A 23,598-nucleotide genomic window follows, 5' to 3' on the forward strand; every position below is an offset into this window, starting at 1 on the left:
TTCAACCTGTAAAACTGTTTTGTAACTTGAACGTACCGTTTCATAAAATCAGTAACCTGAAAACTTTTACATTTAGTTCAGTGGCATTGAATATTTATACAGTTGATTTGATTACTTTAAAATGATATTTCATTTAAAAAATAGCAAGAGACAGAAAGTTGGAGAATACATAAAAAGTAAGGAGGTTATACTCTCCTCTGAAGTGAAAGTAAACCCATGTGGTACATTCAAGAAAGCATCCTCTTTCTAAGCTACAAGCTGATACTACTAAAGACTAGATTTTTAACAGCTGACTTTCAAAAGCATTTCCTTTTGCCCAGTGGTGCAAGGGATGGCAGGAGGTGATAAAATAAATAGAAAGTGTTATGTGCTGACCCGTCATCTCTTAGGGACCAAATTTTAACTAAGTTCATAGATTCATCCCCTCTTAACTCAATTACCACTGAAAAATGACTACACAAAAACACACACACACACAAAATAGTCACTTGAAGTTAACCGAAGCCTCAGAACCACACAGCCACAAAAATGAATTCCTCCTCTAAGTTCACAAGGCATCATCCTCCCGCTGGATCCTAAAGTGCATCTGACTAAAAGGCCCACCTGGATGTACCTGCAGTTTGAGGATAAACAGATGATTAATCAGTCAGAAGAACAATAAAAACTCTCTCCAGAAAAGGGGGAAAATGAGCGTATTTTTCTGGCAAGAACATAGAGATGATTATGTTATTGATCAGGCTTCCCTAACGGAGTAGGTTTTGCTTGGAGGTGGTAGTGGCTGTTCACAGGTAATATTGAGAGCGCTGCTGAGTGCAGCACCTTGGCCTTTAACAAAAACAAAATCAAGTTGTTCTATTAGTGTGCACACCTAAAGGTGCTTTCCAACTGGTAAAGTGCTTTGTAAAAAGTTGATGATCTATGTTAGATAGTTCTCTGATTAGAAAGAATTTATTCCAGATTTTCTACTGCAATACAGCTGATATTTTGGTAGCAGGATCAGTAGTTTGCAAGTGTCCAATTGTCTTTTAGGATTAGCAAAAAGAACCCTGAGGATAGGTTTTAATCGCATGCTAAACCAAATCCTTTCAGCTAAGCCATTAGCACCCATCACTACCAGGCTTTGTTTATTTTACTTGTTTATTGTCTCTCTCCCTCTCCTAAAAGGTAAGCTCCATGGTGGCCCTGGGCTGTCTCATTCATTGCTGGCTGTTTATCTCTAGTGCCCAAATAATATCAGACACTTAGGAGAGAATAAATATTGCTGAATTAATTAAGTAATGAAAATTATAGTACTAACACTGGTAATACCATCGATCCACAAGAAAACACTAAAATAAGAGTGATTTCTTGTTTGTACTTATTATTTGCCCCTTCCTAATACCATTTCCACAAATTTTACAAATTTTTCAGATATTTGGCCCAATTTCACAGCTGGGTGATGAGTAACAAGAAAACATTTATAAAGCACTTTGAATTTCTGCCATAAAGCATTCTATGTAAATAAAAGAGGACCTATATGGTTGACAGAATGTGCACTTTGTGTTCATTCATTTATAAATCAAAATTTACTGCGTCTCCACAGTGTAATACACACTTTCACACAAATTATCATTATTAGTCTTTATTAGATCCTGTAGTAGACAGTATGCTTCTAGGTTTAGAGATTAGGAGCAAGGCTTATACTGGTTGAGCATATTAAATAACTAGGATTTGAACCTACTCTAATCCAGTATTTTGTCATAACCTTGTTTTCTTATTTCTATTTTTTCATCCCAGCAGACACTTTAATGCTTGTTACTTTCCCGTCTGCACAGGTAACATGCTGTGGCAATGGGGAAGACTCATTCATAGAAAGATCTACGCACTCGCTTTCTTGGCATCCAGGGCTTTGCCCATTCATCTCAGGACAGCTTCTGCTCATCCTGGAAGAGGATGCAGCCGCCACGCTGGTTTTGCATCCTCAAGAGATGCTCTCGCCCTGTGCTTCTCCTTGACCAACGCGAGGAAGAAAAGGCCCACGCCCTCCAGATCCGCATCTTCGCAGTGGAAAGAGACGCTGGAGAGAGGTAGGTGCAGGAGGTCCGCAGATGCTGGTGGATAGGCGGTTGACGGCAGCCTTCACCTCAGTGGAATAATTCTGACAAATGTGGGAGCTCGTGGTTGGTTGGCAAAAAGAGCTAACCACAAACAACGGTGTTGCTTGGTCCCTAAGGCAGGGAATGGTCGAGATGATACGGAGGTTGTGACTGGAGAGGAGGATGGAGGGCGGAGGGAGGCTGGAATAAGCGGAGTCCTGGGTCTGTTCAGTTCCGACCAAACACTGTTGATGCAGGAGCCAGATGTGCAGGACCACCGGGAGAGAGGCCTCCATTTCTTTAGCAGATATTAAAACATGTCACCAAGGCTTCCATCTTAAGTGAGAAATCAATGTTTGAAGAACTCCCTTTTCTGGATGTGAAAAAGGTTTGGAATTTAGAAATAAAATCCTCCCAGAAATAGAGCAAGATTTAGCATACTTCATATACGTCTATGAAAAAGGGAAATTAAGGAGAAAAGGATTATGAGTTTTTCATAAAGGTTTTCGTGACTTCAAACTTCCTTTTATATTCTGTAAGTTATCATAGGTCATGGTGTCAAATCTACCAATATCTAAGTCAAAATGTTGAAATTTCATATCTAAGTCAAAATTTTGAAATTTCTTGGGTCTGTATCACTTCAAGGGGGTCCACTAAACACAATCCTTCTTCCCTGCCTGGATTCTGGATCAACTGAAATGTAAGGCAGGGAAGAGGGTTGATAAAAGCCGTAATATTACCGTTATTACCAAGAGAGGTAGGTTGGAAAATATAGTGTATATCTGCAGGCAAATGTGATGCCGAACTCTAGAATTAAAATCCCGAGATGGGCAGGAAGAGCCTGTGTTCCCCAAAAGGGCATTTCCATCCCACTGTCTCTCAGAGGGATTTAGTAGTTTGAGTAACTTGGAAATTAAAACCAAGAGTTTGACTTCTCTGATATGAAGCAGCTGAGAAGTCCTGCTCTCTGCCTGCAGTTCACTCAATAGGAATAGAGGACAGCTGAGTGAAGCCTGCCCAGTTCTGTCTTCCATTGTGACAGGTATTTTGATCTATTACCTGCCCAGGGGCAATGACTAAGGTGTCAATCTTGAGCGCCTTTCAGAATCACCCAGAGGACTTGTCAAACCCCAGATTGTTGGGCTCCACCCACAGCAATATTGATTTGCATTTCTGATGAGTTCCCAGGTGATGCTGATGCTGGTGGTTGGTGGGGGAGGGAAGGAGGACACACCATACTTTGAGGCCCACTGGCACAGAAAGTGGTAAAGAGCATCCCATTTCATCAGTGATGGGCGCAGGGGCAGGCACCCAGTGGTGACACGTTTGCTGGATTGGATTGAATATTAATATGTTGCTTGATTTCATGCTAACTAGCGTGTGAAAACAATTTTTGAAAAGATTTTATATATGTCAGTCTTGAACTTTCACCCATTTTTAAAACTAAACTTCATATCATCTTCATTTGACGTTCTTAATTCTTATTCACCACTTTCCAGAGCAGACTGGATATGAATCAGGAAAGACTTGAAGCTATAATGCTGCAAACATGCCTATTTTTGTACAGTTTCCTTCTGAAAGTACCAGAAATTCTCCCCAAAAGGGCATTTCCATCCCACTGTCTCTCAGGGGGATTTAGTAGTTTGAGTAACCAGGAAATTGAAACCAAGAGTTTGACTTTTCTGATATGACTCTAAAACATTTGAAGGCTTACTTATCTTTTCTCATCTAGCAACTCCTTCTATGTATGTTCCCTTAAGCTATAGATAAATCTTTCATTCAACATTTCTAAATTACATTCAGACTTTTCACAAATTCAGAGAAAATTTTCATTCTCAGTTTTGCAGTGAATTAAAAACAATTAGGCCATATTAAATGAAAGGTGATCTAGCTAACAACACTTCACAAATTTCATGTCCTAAATAATTTAAAAGAAACCAGGACTTTGAAAGGAGAGAAATGTTACAACTGCAACATGAATCCAGAACACAGAAATGATACAATAGGTTCACAGGGTTTTATAGAGTTCTAGAAGCTTACTTGAAGGAATTCTTTTTAAAGAACTTTGTGTAGAGCCGGAATAAACTGAATTCTATGAGCCACTCCTTGACTGCCCCCTACTGGGTAAATTTCGAAGTGCTGACCAGAGTATAGTACTTGGATTTAAGATTTTACTGAAAACATTTGCAGTGAGTTTTTTTAATAGGTTTTCAGGTTTTATGGAAGGCTTGTGTGATCCTTATTTCCTATATCTCTGTACAACCAAAAGTGATTTCTTTCAATTATATTTAATCCTTGATGATACATATCTTGACTTCTCATTTGTACTAGTCACTTTGTCTAAGGGGTTTTCAATAATGATAATGAAAGCATTGCACTCAGGGATAACCACAGACAAGAAATTCAGTGTATTGCACCTTCAGAGAGGAAGCCATCCCTTCGTATACTTCAGTGAAAGACATACTTTTCTGAATGCAGGGGCTATCACAGGCTGTAGAGTTGATTTTTGGTAACAAGTGCTTTGCATGTCATTTTATCATTTTATACCTCAATTTATCTACACTTATGGATAGCAACTAAATATGGACTTATAAAAAATGTATTGGAAACTAAGTTGCTTTTTTAAGGTTTAAGGGAATATCAGTAAGCTGACAAGTCTTCTTAAATATTTGGGGGATGGCAGATGTGGGAGTTAAGTTTAGGTAGTTAATGTGGATTTACGTTTTAAAGGTCTTACCGTAATTCTTGTATCCTGAGTTTCTTGGTCTGTGAACTGAGATTGTGGGTGGGAACAGTTTAGGTATAGATAATGTCTTATAAGCCAGGCCCATTTGTCTCCCGTGTTCACTTGTCACAAGAATTAAAGCAGAAGGGCTGATTTAGCTTCCAGAAGAGGAAGTTGCTAGGGCAAAGTTGCAACCCTACCCATTATCGGACAAGGTGTTTCTGCAGAATAAAAATCCAAGATTTTACAAAGGATAGAACTTGCACTAGAAACCTGAGGGTCTAAAGTAATGTAATGAATCTAAATAAATCTAAGCTCACATCACATTGAGTGTCAAGACTTCAGTTTTAGTCATTATTATTCTGGGGCTTCTCCTACCCTAGGTTCAGGTGAAGATCCCAGTAATCTTGTACAGAGCAAAATATTGGGACTGGCACCTTCAGTTATCCATCCTCCCTGGATTGCCCTGACTCTTATCCAACACCCAAGTCCATGTGTGCTCCCCACACTATGGGGAGGAGATGCAGGTCTCCACTGCTCCCAGAACCTGCAGCCTTCCTGCCCCCCAGTCTTGGAGAATCACTACTCTCAACACTTTCTAATCACCTCTCTCCTGCCCTTTCTGGGTCACCCATCATAATTTCCTTAATGAGTTCATGTTATCATTATAGCCAGGACGAAGGATTGTCTTCCAATGATTTCTGTGGGAAGACTTGCCAGAGGACCTCCCTGGAGGCAGACAAACACCAAGGCAGGAAAAATGATGTAGAGAATAAATATAACTCTGTTTCCATCCTTTCTGATTCTTTCACAGAAGTCAAATTGAGAGTAGTATTGCAACATCAATAAATTATTCTGCAAAATTAGGGAGAAAGGAATGAAATGAGGAAGATATGAGGCTGGGAAACTGGAAGAAGATTTAGATAAAGTGCATCATTTCTTTGCATCTTTGTAATTCATTGTTTGACTTATTTATTTCTACTGCCATCTACTGGTACACAGGAATTTCTAGTGCGCGGAACCAGAGGGAGAAAACTTAACCCTTTAATTTGTTGCAGCCTAAACAGATTGTAAGGTTTGAAGATAAGCCCCTTTAGGGAATCATAATCATAAAAGGTTAACAATAGAATACTAGCAATGCTTTAAATACAAATCAAGTTGTAATATACTGGGGTAGAGGTCTATAGAAAGAGGAAAGAGAAAAGGAAGTGGATATTTACAATGCCAAGGGTCGGTAGGTTGGAGCCAGAATGCTGCTAACAGTTGGGAGACTTCATAAATGTTGTGAATACAGTGCTTCATAGGGTCTTCTGGGCTCCTATCGTTATTCATGCAGTTACGGAAGATAAAGTAATCCTGGAGTATATCTGAGCTGCTGAATACATGTTCCACTGAAGGCTTGCTCATCTCTCACCCATTTTGCTCTTTACCTAAAACAGCATCATCTAGAGTTGAGGGAATCTTATTTTTTTAAGAAAAGCTGGACAACATCAGGCAGTGTAAAATCTCTCTTATATGTCACTGGGGGACAAATTAATGTATTCTACAGTCTGAAAATTAGACTCCATGCTGCACACAGTAGCCTGAATGTGCAGGACTGCCTTGATGTCAATCAGTGTATAGTCTTGAATTAATATACATCCAAAATCAAAACAAAGGAACAAAACATTCTGCACAGAAGCGTGTTGTATATGTTCTTGACCATTTATGGAATCAACACCTAGGCTATAAAAAGATTTCTTAAGATCCTGGATTCAGCAAGGGCTAAAATATTTAATGACAGAATGAACACCATCAGTGGTGCTCTTGAGAGATTTCAATTCCACAAAAGGAATCAACTGCTACTGAAGACACGGCTGTTGTGTAACAGGTTAGGCAACTGTCTCAACATCACAAATGGAGAGGTTTCTGAGATCATGATGAAGTTGTAGAGTTGATGATAAACTCATTCAACATTGCTACATGAGTGAGTTAAATGTGGTATTTAGAGAATATAGCCAACGGACAATGAATTAGTCAATGCTTTTACTCACAAATAACTCCCAACTTGGACTAGCTTAGACAAAATGGGAATTTGATGGTTAACAGAATTCAGCTGAAGTTTATATAGACCAATCACAGGAAGATCAGGGATCTGGTTGGGCCTTAGAAACAGCTAAAATAAAGGTATTGCTTGGGTGCTTTCAGTGTTCATCAGCTGTGCTTCTCAATTCATAACAGCTTCATCTCTAGTATAGAAAGTCTTTCCTCATAGGAGGCATTATGTCCTCTAACAGCTTCCTAGATTTCCATGCCCACCACTCCTGCCACTAAAAATTCTTAGGGAAGATTATTGACTGGCTTGAATCGGGGGCCAATGTATGAACCAACCACCTGAAGCCACAGGTAACATGGAGTAACAGTTAAATCCTGATTGCCCAAGTGTGGTTCTGATACTTAGTAACTCTGGGATCTTGGAAAATCTACTCAATTTCTCTGTGTATCAGTTTTCTCAACTGTCAAGTGGGGATATAATAGTACCTAGTTTAGAAGTTTATAGTGGGAATTAAAAGGGACGTTACTGTGGGAATTAAAAGAGCAGTAAAGTGCTTAAAACTATGCCTGACACAAAATAAGCACTGTTTAAGTGGTTGTCTTCCTCCTAGAACAGCAGTTCTCAATCTTGGTCATATATTAGAATCATTCAGGAAACTTTAAAAAATACTTGGTGACTTGGTCTCATCACCAGATAATTGGTTTGGGAGTAGAGCCTAGTATCAGGATTTTTAATATGCTTCTCAGAAAATTCTATGTGCATCCAGGATTGAGAACTGTTGCAGTAGATTATAAACTCTTTTGATGGAGGGATTTTATGTCCACCATTCAATCTTCAGTGCTTAAAACCATGCCTGGCACACAAAAGATGCTGAAAAGTATTTGTTGAATAAGATAATGAAGCAGCTATAGAAACTGCTATATCTAGTTGAATTAAGTCCGGTGTGTGTGTGTGTGTGTGTGTGTGTGTGTGTGCGCGTGTGCACACGTGTGCACGTGTGCATGCTCACACATATACACACACACACACTACATTTATGAAGAATACTGGGCCTGCTACAGATTGCAATACTCTACACAACAGAACTTTAAGTCTAAATGCTATTCAAAATACACAGGCAGATATCTCTTCCCTCGTGTTATCAAAATGGGCACAGACGTGTACATACATGCATGTCTTCTGTTTTAAACCTTTCAGCGACTTGCAACTGCATTAAAAAAAAAGTTTCAGGCAATTCTCATTAGTCATGGTGGATAGGTTCTACAGAGTCACCAGGAACAGTGAGTCAGTGAATATGGAACCATTCTCCTAGGCAATAAACAGGGTTAAGTTACTACAAGCCTATAGTCTCAATATATGTGTATATATTGGGGGATTACTACTCCCAAGCCTTTTTATACTGTTAGCTGCATTAAAAGCACCTTACTCTGATGAATTCAGTGACAAACCAAACTGAAGGAGTCTGTGTGGGTAGAGAGAGTATTACATGACAAAGTGACTAGAGAGCATCAAGTGCTATGACCAGGCCAAATTTGATACGAATGAATTTACCATAGCTTTAGAAAATTCATGGTCAAATATTTCTCCACTTCCCATGAGATAAGGTCATGATCAAGAAGAATAATTTTGAGTTATTCCTTCTCTCTATGAGATAAACTGTGGGATAGAGTTACATAGAAGTTGCATGACAAAATTCAATTCCAGGGATTGATTTCCAACTTTCTGAAAAAGCAAAACATGCAGAGGAGTCTGCTTTAAATGACAACATTATTGCTCAGATGACTGGGTTATGCTTCACATAACTTGGCTATACACGTTTGAGATAAATATTACCTATATGAGGTATATATGTATGTTTATGTGTATATAAGTATGTATATAGATATATGTGTGTGTATATATAGGTATATATATATATATATTTTTAATATTTATTTATTTATTTTGGCTGAGCTGGGTCTTAGTTGCGGCATGCAGGATCTAGTTCCCTGACCAGGGATCGAACCCAGGCCCCCTGCATTGGGAGCGCAGAGTCTTACCTGCTGGACCACCAGGGAAGTCCCAGTATATAGATTTTTATATATTTTAAGACTAGTTATAATTCCCAATTGTGTGAATCATTTTACAAGTTGAAGAAAACCAAAAGTTAAGACAGAGAACCTGTAGTCCATATGTGTGTGTCTTTACCGTTTTAGGAAGAAACACAAACAATGAGTCTGGCTTTTACTTTTTTCATTCAGTAAGCTATTTGGACGTAAGATGTGTGCTTTCCTCATTAAGACCTTATTGTCCTTAGCTTCTATTTTGGAATCTGCTGCCAGGAAATGGATTTCTAATTACCTTTGTGACCAATAAAGAAAGGTTTAGAAAACCAGATGTTAAACTAGGAACTAATTTCCGCACAAAGAACATGTATAGAAAGATGAATATTCCAAGTTTTTCACCGTGTCAATGTTCAAACAAAATCATTCAAATTTGTCTTCAGTAAATGTGCACTTTATGTTCTTTGAGTGGTGAGGAAAATAGTCAGTCCTACACTGAGATGACATAGCAGTTTGCCTACCTACCAAAAGTCCTTGACTGTCCCCAGCTAAATACTTCATAGTCTGCCTTTACCCTGTATTCTTCTTAATTTAGTTCCCCAAATTAGGAAACAAAATAGGGATCATGCCATCAGAGCATGTCTACCAACTTGTTCTTGTGGTATCTAAGTCAATCCACTCTCCTATTCTAGATCTCAAGGACAGTCTAAGATCAAAGGCTCACACAAGGTGGGAGTTTGATCTAACTCCTTTTTAGCAGGACTGAACAAAAGAGATACCAAGACAGATATCTAGAGTGAAGAGGCCAGGGTGCATCTCTGCTCTTGTTCTTTTTTTTTTCTGCGGTACGCGGGCCTCTCACTGCTGTGGCCTCTCCCGTTGTGGAGCACAGGCTCCGGACCCACAGGCTCAGCGGCCATGGCTCACGGGCCCAGCCGCTCCGTGGCATGTGGGATCTTCCCGGACCGGGGCACGAACCCGTGTCCCCTGCATCGGCAGGCGGACTCTCAACCACTGCGCCACTCTGCTCTTGTTCTTGATGTAGATTTGGGGTCACCCAATCTCACAGGTACTTGAGGAATATATTCCTAAATTCTCATTAGACTAAATTCCTAAATTCTCATTGCTCCAGTAGTTGGGCTTATTATCCAATGGAGCAGTCTAAAAGCAATGAATCAGAAAGCTCTTCACTGGCAAAAGAGTTCACTGACAGGGAAGATCAGGAGCTACATCCCAGCCAGTGTCTGACCAGCTGCCTTCTGTTGACATTTCATCTCTGCATTCAGGTGTACTTTGACTATCCTAAGTGGTTAAAGGAGAGCAAACAGGAGACCCAGAATTATGTGCCATGTTGGGTAAAAGTCCTGGAGTGAGGTCAATGCTGATAAAATAAAAAATAAAACCAAGAAATGGAAAATGGAAATTTAAAAATATTAGAAAACATAGACATGACTCCTGAGCCATAAAACCAAAAATCAGCCTGAGGAGGCACAAGAGAGGAAAGATGATCTCAAGAGTGTGGAGCAGTAGTCCTTGCAAGAGAGGGTGGTGGCTACTGAGGGCTGCATTAGTGGGCCTGGAAAGAGGAATGTATACAACCTCAGAACAATCAGAGAACTAGATAAGTTGGATAACTTCTAAACAAAGTTTAGAAGTTTAGAACAAAGTTGGATAACTTTGTTCTAAACAAACAAAAGAAAAAATATATTGGGCTTCCCTGGTGGCGCAGTGGTTGAGAGTCCACCTGGCGATTCAGAGGACACGGGTTCATGCCCCAGTCCAGGAAGATCCCACATGCCGCGGAGCGGCTGGGCCCGTGAGCTATGGCCGCTGAGCCTGCGTGTCCGGAGCCTGTGCTCCGCAACAGGAGAGGCCACAGCAGTGAGAGGCCCGCATACCGCAAAAAATATATATATATTAAGCACTAATTATGTGCTCAGAACTGTATTAGTTTCAGGAAAGATACAAAAATATTAAGATGAGTTCCTGCCCTCCAAAGGCTTACAGTCTGATTGGGATACAAAGTAACTAATACCTGTGGAACTAAGGTGATATGTGATGGCGAGTCTGTGTTTCGTCTTCTCTAGGAAACAGCAACCAGAACCACAACTGAGAAAAAGAAAGTGTGGGGCGGGGGTGGGGGTGGAGAGAGGGAGAGAGTGTGAGAGAGAAAGGAAGAGCAGGAGGGAGGAAGAAAAAAACTAAAACCTCACACTGTCCCTTATGGAAACATGAAGCCCAACACTGACCCAGTGGGAACTATCTCTGAAACCTCCCCCTCCCCTTCCACTGCCACCCAGTCTATAAAAAGTGGGTTAAGGAGTATTGCCAGCTGGACTCTCTGGAAGCAGATGCTCAGATGGAATTTGGGCAGCAAGGTATTTTTTAGAAAATAGCATCTGTGAGAGAAACTGGGGGAAGCAAATCCTGTCCCCATTTCTCCTCTTCTTTTTTTTTTTTAACATCTTTATTGGGGTATAATTGCTTTACAATGGTGTGTTAGTTTCTGCTTTATAACAAAGTAAATCAGTTATACATATACATATGTTCCCATATCTCTTCCCTCTTGCATCTCCCTCCCTGCCACCCTCCCTATCCCACCCCTCCAGGCGGTCACAAAGCACAGAGCTGATCTCCCTGTGCTATGCGGCTGCTTCCCACTTAGCTATCTACCTTACGTTTGTTAGTGTATATATGTCCATGCCTCTCTCTCGCCCAGTCACTTCTTCAATCTGTTCTCTTTTTCCTTTAGAGTGGGAGTACCCATGGCCATCTTCCTTCCACTAATTTAGATACTGAATTTCTTTTCTGAAATTTGCTGAGTTCTGAACTGTCCTGGTGCTACTGTAAAGAAAGATGTCAGAGCCAAGAAAGGGAGTATGTCAGGGGTCACCCAGTTCCCATTATTTGGCTTTCTCCAATGGGTCAAGAACCAGAGAGGTGGAATGGTGCCTGAGTCTAAGCATCTTCATTGACCCACAGAGGGCTACTTGCTTGGTGAAGGGTGACAACAGTAGTGTGAGGTAGCCCACTTTTCGTCATTGCTGAGGTGAGGAGAAAGCCTCAGCTGGACTTTCCGTGCCATGAAATTTTGTAGGGCCTGTAGCCCTACAAATAAGCAACAGATGTGTCCAAATGAGGATGCTAGTATCTTGTATCTGGATGACTTCCCTAATGAAGACTTCACATTCTAGGAGTGCAGTGATTGTGGTCCTGACAAGTTCAAGAAAAGACCTGGAAGGAAGATGAATTGTCCTAGGTTTGCGCTGTAAAATTTCGAATGATAAATTTAACATATTCAGAAAACAAATTATTGTTCACATTTTCCTGCATACTCTGGATGAAGTTGCATATGCCATCATCAAGAAAGCAAAGTAAGAACCTTTGAGTGAGTCCCTGGAAGCTACTGTCCACAGGATAATGCAGCCTCGTGAGTAATGACACAACTGGCATTAGTACACGGCATCAGAGAACTGCAAAGGCAAGCTGATCGATATTGTGTCAATACAAACACGTTCCCAGGAGCCCACATTGTGACTAATAACAGCCTTGCTACCTTTATCTCACAGTGGGAGATATGAAATTAGCTGGAAACAGCACACTTGAGAATAAAGAACACAAAAAGATGGTTCCTGGACCTCAGCAGAAAGAGATGGGGTGTGGACACTGTGAAGAATCTTTACTTGCACTGATTGGACAATAAACAAATATGTAAATACATCCTTTCAATCCATTATTTAATCTTCATTGATAAATCACTATATCTTGTATGAGTCCATGAATGTTGTAGTATATTTTTAACCAAATTGTTTGTTAGACAGGGACCCCACTAAAATATATTTGCTCTCTCAGGATCCTGCACACCTCAGGCGCAGTCCTTAATTTGATTTTTTTAGACCAACAGATGAAGAGGGTCTCTACTTTCCCTTCACCTAACAAAGTATCATTGGTCCTCTACCTCCTCCCTAGGGTAGCAGCACCAGGGGTAGCACACCGAGAGAAAAGGAGAATGGAGAGATGAAGATAACACACCAGACTCATATACGCACTCTTATGCCCCTGGATCTGCAGATCTAACCTGAGGCAAAGTGACTGAAAAGTTACGGACTTCAACATGGATGGAGTTAAAGGAGATTGCTACCTTGAAGTAGAAAATGCGAGCAATTACTAGAAAATTAAATCATATAATTACACCTCTGTTCCAGCATCTGCAACCTCAGTGGAGATTCCTTGAAATTGCAAAATCCTTTCTTTTTTTATTCCACAAACTAAGTACCTAATTATATGAATATCCAACATCAGTTTGGATGACTTATCCAAATTAAATATCGAGTTTGTTTTGGACCTCCAAAGATAATTTGCTTTTAGCTCCCACACACAAAAAATGAAATAAACCAGATGTGTAGCTAGAGGGACCCATGAGAGCTAAAACACCTGTTGGACAGACTAAAACTCTAAAGAACAACTGAAATCTTAAGGCAATTATGAAATACACGATTAATGTAATCCTTGCTATGATTTATCTTTGTGTTTCTCACTTATACTTGGCATAATTAAGGAAATGCTGAAGACTATTGCACTTGATGGCTCATAAACATGAATATTTAAAAACACTTGATACCAATATTCCTCATAACTTATTACATCATTCTTTTAATGTGTAGAGTGCTGATGATTTAGAATAAAATGTCAATTACGATAGACCTAAGTATTTCAGGTGTAGAAATATTTCTTCCATTCCATTGTGTCTACAAGTGGACTTATAAGAAATAATTCAGAAAAGCCAGTAAAGTAAAAATTGTTTTCTTCTGTAGAAAAGTATCAAAATTTTGATTAACTGTGACATGTATACCACCGGACCTAAAATATGATGATTTTATTATTCAAGTCTAGGGTTGAGAAGAAGTAATTCTAACTAAAAGCAGACTATAAATGCTGAATACCTGTATCTATACCTGTCTGTCTTCAATCTCCATTAAATATTTAGCTATTCTTATTTGTCATAATGTATTATATGCTCTCTACATCGTCTAAGAAATCTGTAAAATCTCTGATGCCTAGCTCAGCTCCTCTTTCCTATCAATCAGTGTGTGCTAAGGAAATGAGCTAATTAATCCCTTGTTTCATTAGACACAATTAACTTGAGCCAAGCCCTGTGCAGGTGTGGTGGATAAGACAGTATTACAGCATTTTCATTCTAAGAGAGAAACATATGACAAGCAAGTATTTATGAAAGGCCCTGTAAGCCTAGTGGCTAGAATACATACTTAGAAATCCCACTGCCAGACTCAAATCCCAGCACTCTACAAGCAACGAGCTTTGTAATAAAAATACATGTAGGGGATTCCCTGGCAGTCCAATGGTTAGGACTTAACTCAGCTCTTTCACTGCCCAAGGCCCAGGTTCGATCCCTGGTCAGAGGGGAAAAGAAACCATACATGTAATAACAGAAGCTCCTAGAATTGTTGCAGGGATGAAGTGAACTATACTTACAAAAGTGCCTACTACACTGTAAGATTCAAAATATGTTGGCTATTATTATGAACAAGCATTATACCCACCATGAGGGAAGAAATGCAGATGCAATATAATTCTAATACCAACCCACAGAAAGTATGAAAAAACAAATTCAACTTAAAAATAACATTCTATAAGTCAAAATTGAATGTGTCTGCACTACTTTTCTTCATCTAAACCACTGCTCATACTTCATTCATCCATTCATTCATTCAGTAAGTACTCACTGAGGTTCTGCCATGTGACCAGCCTATGCTAAACAGGGGGTGCAGGGTGAGGACAGGTCCTGCATTCATGGAGCTTGTAGTCTATCTTGGGGAATAACCAGAGGTGACTCATTGCCCAACAGATTCAGTAGGCACTTGACTATAAGTGGTAAGTCTGAGGAGAACTCAGAAACTTCATGAATAAATAAAATTATTTTTTTTTCAGGATGTGTGAGTCTCCCTAAATTCACATGTCACTTAGAACTGGTCAGATTGCTTACTTTAAAATTCAGTCTCTCGTCTCACTTCTGCCACTCTCTTGACACTTAAGAGCTCAGTATTAAATTTTTATAAGATTTTAAATCTTGAAAGCTAGGTACCATAGAAGTACCATTAAAAATTCATAAATCTTGCAGAAAATGTGTCATAATTAGCTTACCATCTTACAGAGCTAATGTCATTTTAGGGTGGCCAAGTTCTGACTTCTTATTCAGTAAAGGATGTTAGTGTATGGAATAAAGACAGAGGCAACATAGTATAGTTGCAAGAGTCCTGGCATTGGATTTTTTTTTTTTTTTTTTTTTTTTTTTTTGCGGTACGCAGGCCTCTCACCGCTGCGGCCTCTCCCGTTGTGGAGCGCAGGCTCCCGACGCGCAGGCTCAGCGGCCATGGCTCACGGGACCAGCCGCTCCGCGGCACATGGGATCTTCCCGGACCGGGGCACGAACCTGCGTCCCCTGCATCGGCAGGCGGACTGTCAACCACTGCGCCACCAGGGAAGCCCTGGCATTGGATTCTTTAAAAAATTTATTTATTTTTAAATTTATTTTTGGCTGCATTGAGTCTTCATTGCTGTGCGCAGGCTTTTCCTAGTTGCGGCGAGCAAGGCTACTCCTCGTTGCTGTGTGTGGGCTTCTCACTGTGGTGGCTTCTCTTGTTGTGGAGCACAGGCTCTAGGCACATAGGCTCAGTAGTTGTGGCATGCGGGCTCAGTAGTTGTGGCTCGTGGGCTCTAGAGATCAGGCTCAGTAGTTGTTGTGCACCGGCTTAGTTACTCCGTGGCATACGGGATCTTCCCAGACCAGGGATCGAACCTGTGTCTCCTGCATTGGCAGGCAGATTCTTAACCACTGTGCCACCAGGGAAGTCCCTGGCGTTGGATTTTGAAGTGCTCTTCCACTCATTTAAGCAAATATTTTTATTAAATATTTATGTTATTTCAACCTTTTCTGTATCTTTTTGCCTTCCCGGGAACATCACCTTCATTCTCCCTTGGGAAGTGGAGATCAGCTGACTCCGTCCCCAGCTACAGTGCGGCCATGAACTCAGGCCAGCCATATGAGCACATCCAACTCAACAACCAGTGATCGGTCCAGGGACACGTTGTAAAACACTTCCATCAGACTTAGTGCTGGTGCTTTGGGGGAAGCTATTGGAAAGGAGGTGCTTTCTTTACCCTTGAATTGCCAATAGGTTATATGTATGCTTGAAGCTTCCAGCAACCATCGCCAACCCAGAGTGTGCCTGACAACAAAGCCAAGCGAGAGGAAAACAGGGACCAGAGGTAGAGCATAACTGGGAAGAAAGAGAAAGGGAGAAAGTCTGAATGCTGATGACTTCTCTGTGAAGGGGTACACACTCAGAGGTACTCTACTTTCCATAGATAAATGCAGTTTCTATCTTAGTCTCTTATTTCACCTGATGGCAAAACAGTGAGTATGAGACAACTCAGCATATCAGTCAACTCAGGGCCTGTCCTCTCCCCTTCCCTTGAGGTTGATTCAAAGGGTGACAGCATCTGAGGGTCCATCAGCTGCTGAATCTCCCTACGGTTGGCAATTTCTAAGAAGTCCATGACTCTCTGTCTACTCAGATCTCTCACTGTCTTCCTTGTCTCAACCGTGTAGTCCCTCCAGATTGTCTAGCTCTCTCTTGACAATGCTGAAATCCTCCAGAAAATCTGTACATTTCTGACCTGACATGCCAAGCAACCTTTCTTATCCTATTATTTACACACCATAGTGTCACAAAGTGCCCCCTGGGGTTTAGATGGACATAATGTCACAGGTATACTTTCTTCTTCAGCCCCTATGCCCCCAAATGTGGAGTTTTCTAACTTCTCTCCACCAGAAGACTCGCCGAGGGTCAGGACACAGCCGCCGTCCTTGGGATTTCATGTGTATGTATGCTTGCTTGTCCCCTGTCTACCTGCCTCTGTCTTCTAGAACCTGGGATAAGAAAATGGACTTTTACATTGTGATCTATTCTTCCAGATCTATTCCTTTACATAAGCTTTTTCTTTAAAAAGAAAAACAAAACCTTGTCTCTGGTGAGAGTTTCTAAAGCCTACTTTGATGTTTGAAAGCCAATACTCTGTCAGTCCCTGAGTGCTCCATCTCCGGATGGGCTCCCTCCACTCAGGCCTGAAATCAGGGAAAAGAAAGACATTGCTGATAAAGGAAAACACAGTAGATTGTCTGAGACTTGCTTTAAATTAATCCCAGCAAAGGGTACCGGTGGGTGGGGGGAGGGAAGGAGTCGGAAAGTACAAATGAAGCAAGATTAGCCATGAAGAACCTAGGGGCAAGACGGGAATAAAGATTCAGACCTACTAGAGAAGGACTTGAGGATACGGGGAGGGGGAAGGGGAAGCTGGGACGAAGTGAGAGAGTGGCATGGACATATATACACTACCAAACATAAAATAGCTAGCTAGCGGGCAGCAGCCGCATAGCACGGGGAGATCAGCTTGGTGCTTTGTGACCGCCTAGAGGGGTGGGATAGGGAGGGTGGGAGGGAGGGAGACGCAAGAGGGAGGAGATATGGGGATATATGTATATATATAACTGATTCACTTTGTTATAAAGCAGAAAAACACCATTGTAAAGCAACTATACTCCAATAACGATGTTTAAAAAAAAAGATTAGCCCTATGTTCATCATTGTTGAAGCTAAGTGATAGCCCATGAGGGTTCATTATACTGTTCTTTCCACCATCTTACTACTGTTTTCTCTATGTGTTGATTGTTGGAACACTTTTTGCAAATAGAGGAAAACTTTATTGCAAATTTTTTCTTAAAATAAAAGGAATAATTAGTTAATATCAAAATACTCCTCCATTAATGCAATGATGTTCAGGGTTTAGGTAATAGAGAACTATTAAAGAAAATCAAACTGAAAGGTAACTTGATCATATTTGTAATTTTGAAAGGTTACTCTGGCTGTTATATTGTAGAGAGCTCCTCTAGGCATCAAAACTAGAGGGGACTTGTGCCTTGGTCTAGATAAATTGAGCCAAGAGGTGGTAGAGCTGGAGGGGAGGATTCAGAAAAGTGGTGTGTCTTGCACAGGGAGGATAATGAGAAAGAGGCACCAGTGTTCCTGCCAGGTTTCTGCTTGAGCTACAGGGAGAATGTCAGTGCTGTTTACCAGTATGGCAAGTTCAGAAGCAGAATCAGGATTGAAGAGTGAGATACTTGGCTCAAGCCTTGACTTTGCTATGACATTTTTGAGGCATCTTGGGGGAGTCAGCGAATTCTGTGTTTCTTTTTTGTACATGTGAAATTGTGTGAATAATATAAAATAATTCAAAATGTTTTAAACTATAAAGCATTATTAGATATAATTATTGTTTTCCAAAAATTTATAATACGTGATATGACCCCAGTAAATAAGCAATGATGAAAGGAAGAATGTTAAACAATGTTGGTCTCTAACCCCTGTTCTTGAAAATTCTTCAAGCCAGTTTAAAAGGACCAGTTTTTAGGAGAAGAGCTAGTTCTCCTGTCCATCAGCAAATTCAAGAGAAATAAGATATGTACAGATGGTGATCACAGTAACAAACTGAGCATGAACATTTCGAGAGGAAACAATTCAAAATGCAATCAGAAGAAGCTCTTTGACTTAGCTTATCACAGAAAGCATATGGATTTATTTTAGTAATGTGTCAAGTTCAAACAGCTAGGAAGAAACAAGATGAGTGGTGAAATTTGAATGAACAAAAGGCTATTGATTTCAGTCTAATAAGGTAGAAAATAAAAGGCCTTCGCTCAAGATACGCGGTATTTTTGCTGATACCAGCAAAGGAAACACTTGCCCACCTCCTTGCAAAGGAAAAGGTGTAAACTAAGAAAATAATTCCAAGCCAGGAAGCATTTAATGCATAATACTGACAGCTAACTTTCACACCTGCATTTTTTAAAAAAAAATTGTGCTTTGCGGTTAGATCTTAAAACCATTCCATTTCCTTCTGATAATCCTTTAAGGTATCGGTCCTCAAAGCTTTTCTTAAGATGAGAGTCCTGTGGCCCAAGTTGCACAAGTTTTATTATAAAATCTCCTTTTGTCTTCCCTTTAGGAAAGTCCTGTTTTTCATAAAGAAACATTGATAATTTATTCCTAGAATTACAAAGCATTTTCCAACGTGGCAAAGAAGGGAGACTCATTTTGTTATACTCAGATGTCCTTACATTGATTTAAATTCCCAGCATTCTGTGTAAGTTTGGCCTTTGTCCGACATGGCCTTTATTTCTCTCATCTCAGGGGTTTTTACAGGGGTCTGGAATGCCACTACTGAGAGAGCGTGTCGGCAGCATTTCTTAACAAAACACTGCCAGAAATACAGAAAATAAACATCTTTGAAAGATAGCTGAGTTGAAGTGCTTCCAGATTCAACTCTGAATAGTTAAACTCCCTTAAAGCCTGTTAAATATTATAAAAATCAAGTCATTAACTATAGTTCAGCTTTCAGACTGCAGCATGACTTAGAACCACTGAGACCTAAAAGGCAAGTTTTGTAACAGTGTTATTGGTCCTCACACAGGACAATCTCCTACTGACTTTGGAGATGGGAAGAGGGAAGAGGCTGAGAACTCAGTACTGAGGGACTCTCGGGGGAATAGAATGTCTAATTTAGGTTGCTGAGGATTGATGACGAGCTCAGCACCTAATTAAAGCTCCTTTGCAAATAGCTCCCAAAGCAGAATCAGCGTCTCTATCTGGAATCAGTGATCACCCTCTGGGGAGTCATCATAAGCCAAAAATGATAACTTGGCCTTTTGGAAAATCTTCACCCTAAATGATGGTAACCCAAAGAGCGATGAAAATCACAAGTTTTATATCGGAGTCCTGGAACGAGGTCATATTTGTCTTATCTGTACAAGCATATCTTGCTCAACTATCAGGCTAGGAATGAATAAAGCCTGGAAAATGCTCAGGCTCTAGGGAGAAAGTAATCAGCCTTTTGCACGGAGCATAAGAGCAGTTCATCCATGAAAACATGTGTCTTAAGCAATAACAGTGCTCCATCAATACAGGCCTCTTGGAAGGTGCTTCCAAGGCCCTCTGTGCCAACAGGGAGAACATTCTATGCCTCTCTACAAGCATGTGAGTGTATATTTTTAACCACCACTTGGGAGTTAAGGGAAATCTCATTACGTTCCTACCTTTAAATCATCTTCAGACATCCAGCTCTAGGGTTCATGCAGCCTAGAGGGAATTAATTCTCCATCTTTAGTTACTCTCTCATTAGTTTACCTGCCTCCAAGTGATGCAAAAGTCCTCAGTTTCTTTTGCAGAGCAAAGAATCCAGAGAGGGTCACAGTGGTTAGAACTGAGATGCCCGGTAGTATCCTGAAAGGCAGCTGATTCTGCTACTCTGGGGCTACCCTGGGCACATGATGCTCTACAGAGTCTTTGTAAGACCAGGGAACGAGCCTCCCAGGTACACACAGAACACCTTCCCAGGTGTACATACTCAGTTTTCTTACCGTTCCCTGCCTGGGGCTTCCCCTGCTCTCTGCTCCCCTCTCTCTTCAGGGGTATTTAAAGTCAACTCTAAATAAGCTGAGAATTCCAGGAAATATTGAAAGAGAGATTATCTTCCAGAAGCTCCTGGTTTGGGTTCCTAAAGGATAGGAAATACAATGGCCCTTTTACCTTTCCCGAAAAAAGAAAGAGATCTCTCTTTGTCTCTCTCTCTCTCTCTCTCTCTCTCTCTCTCTCTCTCTCTCCCCTTCACATACTCACACATACTTCAGTTAAAAAAAGTTAACATTAGTGTTATTATTCTATTTAACAAATGAAGAAATTAAGTCTCAGACATGTTTACATGTTCACTCCCCTAAGTGACGATGGCGTTTAGCTAGTGAAGGAGGTCTCTGGATCCAGGTCTATATGGATCCAAAACCCATGCTTCTAAACCTTCTTTTGTCGGAAGCAGAAAAGAAGTCGGTATTTCAGAGAACGACTTGTAGGAAGGCAATCATTATTTAATAAAAAAAAGAAATTAGGTGCTTAGGAAAATAACATTAACAGGCAGATGCTGCTGCCAATGGTACCGTAAACTGGCTATAGAGCTTTTGTTCTTTGTCATTTTTTTTCCCCAAGTGTTTACCCATGTAATGTATTTGTTCTTCTAAACATTGCGAGGCAGGATGGGAACTTTAAAGATGGGGCATAGAGGACTTAGGCACAGACGGCACATCCCACAATCATCTTGCTGGAACACTGTGAAGGAAGAGCTCTGAAATCACAGCCCCCGCTGCCCTGACGAACAATTTACAGGACAGGGTGTGTCAGGAGGAGAAAGGCAAATAAGATACAGAGCAAGGTGTAAGGCAAAGGAGAAAGGAAGCGGTCAGAATCTTAGTTTATTGATGTGTTTTATTCATGATCTATTCCTGAGTAACAAATTACTCTCACATTTAGTGGCTTAAAACAGCAAATATTGAGGTTTCACAGTTTCCGTGGGTGGGGAATGTGGATGTGGTGGAGCTGGGTGCCTCTTTTTCCGTGTCTCCCATGAGGCAGCAGTCATCTTGAGTCTGAGGCCGAAGGGTCGGCCTCCTGGTTCCCTCACAGCCTCGTTGGCCAGATCCAGTCCCCCAAGGGTTGTTGGACTGAGGGCCTCAGTTACTCGTCTTGCCTTGTAAGGTGCTCCACTGTGCAGCTCACAACCAGGCATCTGGCTTCTGCCAAATGAACAAGAGAGTTAGAGAGAGAGAGAAAGAGAGAGAGCGAGCAGGCTGGATGCTGCGGTCTTATTGTAACCTGCCTTAATCCATTTGGCTGCTATGACGGAGCACCAAAGACTGAGCAGCTTATGAACAGTTAATTTATGGCTCACAGTTCTGGAGGAGGAAGGTGAGATCCGGGTGCCAGTAGAGTTGGGTGAGGGTCCTCTCTGGGTTGGAGACTTCTCACTATATCCTCACTTGGCAGAAGGTGCAAGGGTTCTCTCTGGAGCCTCTTTCAGAAAGCACTCAAGGGGTCTCCACATTCATGACTTACACATATCCCAGAGGCCCCACCTACTCAGGCCATCATCTTTGGGGGTTAGGATTGCAACATATGAATTGTTGCGGGGGGTAGACACAAACATTTAGACCATAGCCTAGCCTAATCTTGGAAGTAACATCCCATTATTTTTGCCATATTCTATTCATTAGAAGGAATTCTCTAGACCCGGCCCACATGCAAGGGGGAGGGAATTACACTAAGGTGTGAATACAAGGAGGAGGGGATTATTGGGGGCATCTTAGAGGCTGCCTAACACACGTGTTGATATGATTCATTGCTGGGCTGAGCAGTCAGACTATTAGAATTCAAACCTTAGCCTTATTACTTGCTAGCTCTGTCATCTTCAATAAGTTACTTAACTACTTTGATCCTCAGTTGCCTCATGTGTAAAATGGAACTGTGAATGGTACCTACTGATCTTAAGGAGTCAACATGGATTCAATGAATAATACACAATCAAAAGCTAGGGTAATGCCTGGCGTATGGGAGACATTCAATGAATTTTAGCTAATATTATATTAAAAACTTTTTTGTACACCTGAAAATAACACAGTATTGTAAATCAACTATACTTCAGTAAAAATTATATAGGATATAATGTAGCTTTTCTAGCTAATAATACGTATTCAAAAGAGAAGGCTTGGGCTTCCCTGGTGGCGCAGTGGTTGAGAGTCCGCCTGCCGATGCAGGGGACACGGGTTCGTGCCCCGGTCCGGGAAGATCCCACATGCCGCAGAGCGGCTGGGCCCGTGAGCCATGGCCGCTGAGCCTGAGCGTCCAGAGCCTGTGCTCCGCAACGGGAGAGGCCACAACAGTGAGAGGCCCGCGTATCACAAAAAAAAAAAAAAAAAAAAACCAGAAGGCTTTTATTTTTAACTCCTGAAAATAATGTAACATAAAGTGGTCACAAAGGAAGCCAAAACCATAACCATTCTTGAAACAATTGAAAAAACTTCACCTATGTTGACACTGAGCATTTTTCTCAATGTAGTAGAATTTCAAACAACCAAAATGTAATCTAAGAAAGTGGAATACTTTTATTGCTGTATCACTCTCATAGTCAACCTTTTATCCTGATTTCATAAATATATTACTACCCAAATGAGAATATTTACTCTCCCCTGGGGAGTGGAGTGGGTTTGTTTGGCTAATGTCACTCTGTCATTTGAATCTCAGATCTGAACCCTTCCTTACCCTTCCTTGCAGACCCCACTGGCTGTACACACAGACCCACTGACACACATACGTACAGTCAGATTCACACAGAGACATAGACTCAATTCTTGGATATAAATATTAGTTACATTCAAAATGAACTGGAATTGCATAGACATGCTTACTAATAAATATGTTCAATTAATGAGATTTTACCTAAACTCCTCCTATATTCCCCAACTTGGTAAATGGCATCCATTATCTCCATCTACACAGACACTGGGACAAAAACTAGGGAGTGACCCTGGTTCTCTCTCTTTCTCACTCCCCCATCTGATCGCTCACTCTTCTCTATCCAGCTCTCCTTGGTCACTTCTTTCTACCACAAATGTAGCTGCTTTAATGTAAGCCCTCATCAATGCCCAAAGCGAAGCTGGCTTCCTTTCAGAAATGAAGACTGTCTCTCACTCCAGCTCCTTTTCCCACCTTGCCACCTGGGCTCACCAACGCTGTGGGTAAATATTTCTGTAACTGTAACTCACAA

Source organism: Leucopleurus acutus (assembly GCF_964270905.1).
Source record: "Leucopleurus acutus genome assembly, chromosome: 17".
Classification (NCBI taxonomy): domain Eukaryota; kingdom Metazoa; phylum Chordata; class Mammalia; order Artiodactyla; family Delphinidae; genus Leucopleurus; species Leucopleurus acutus.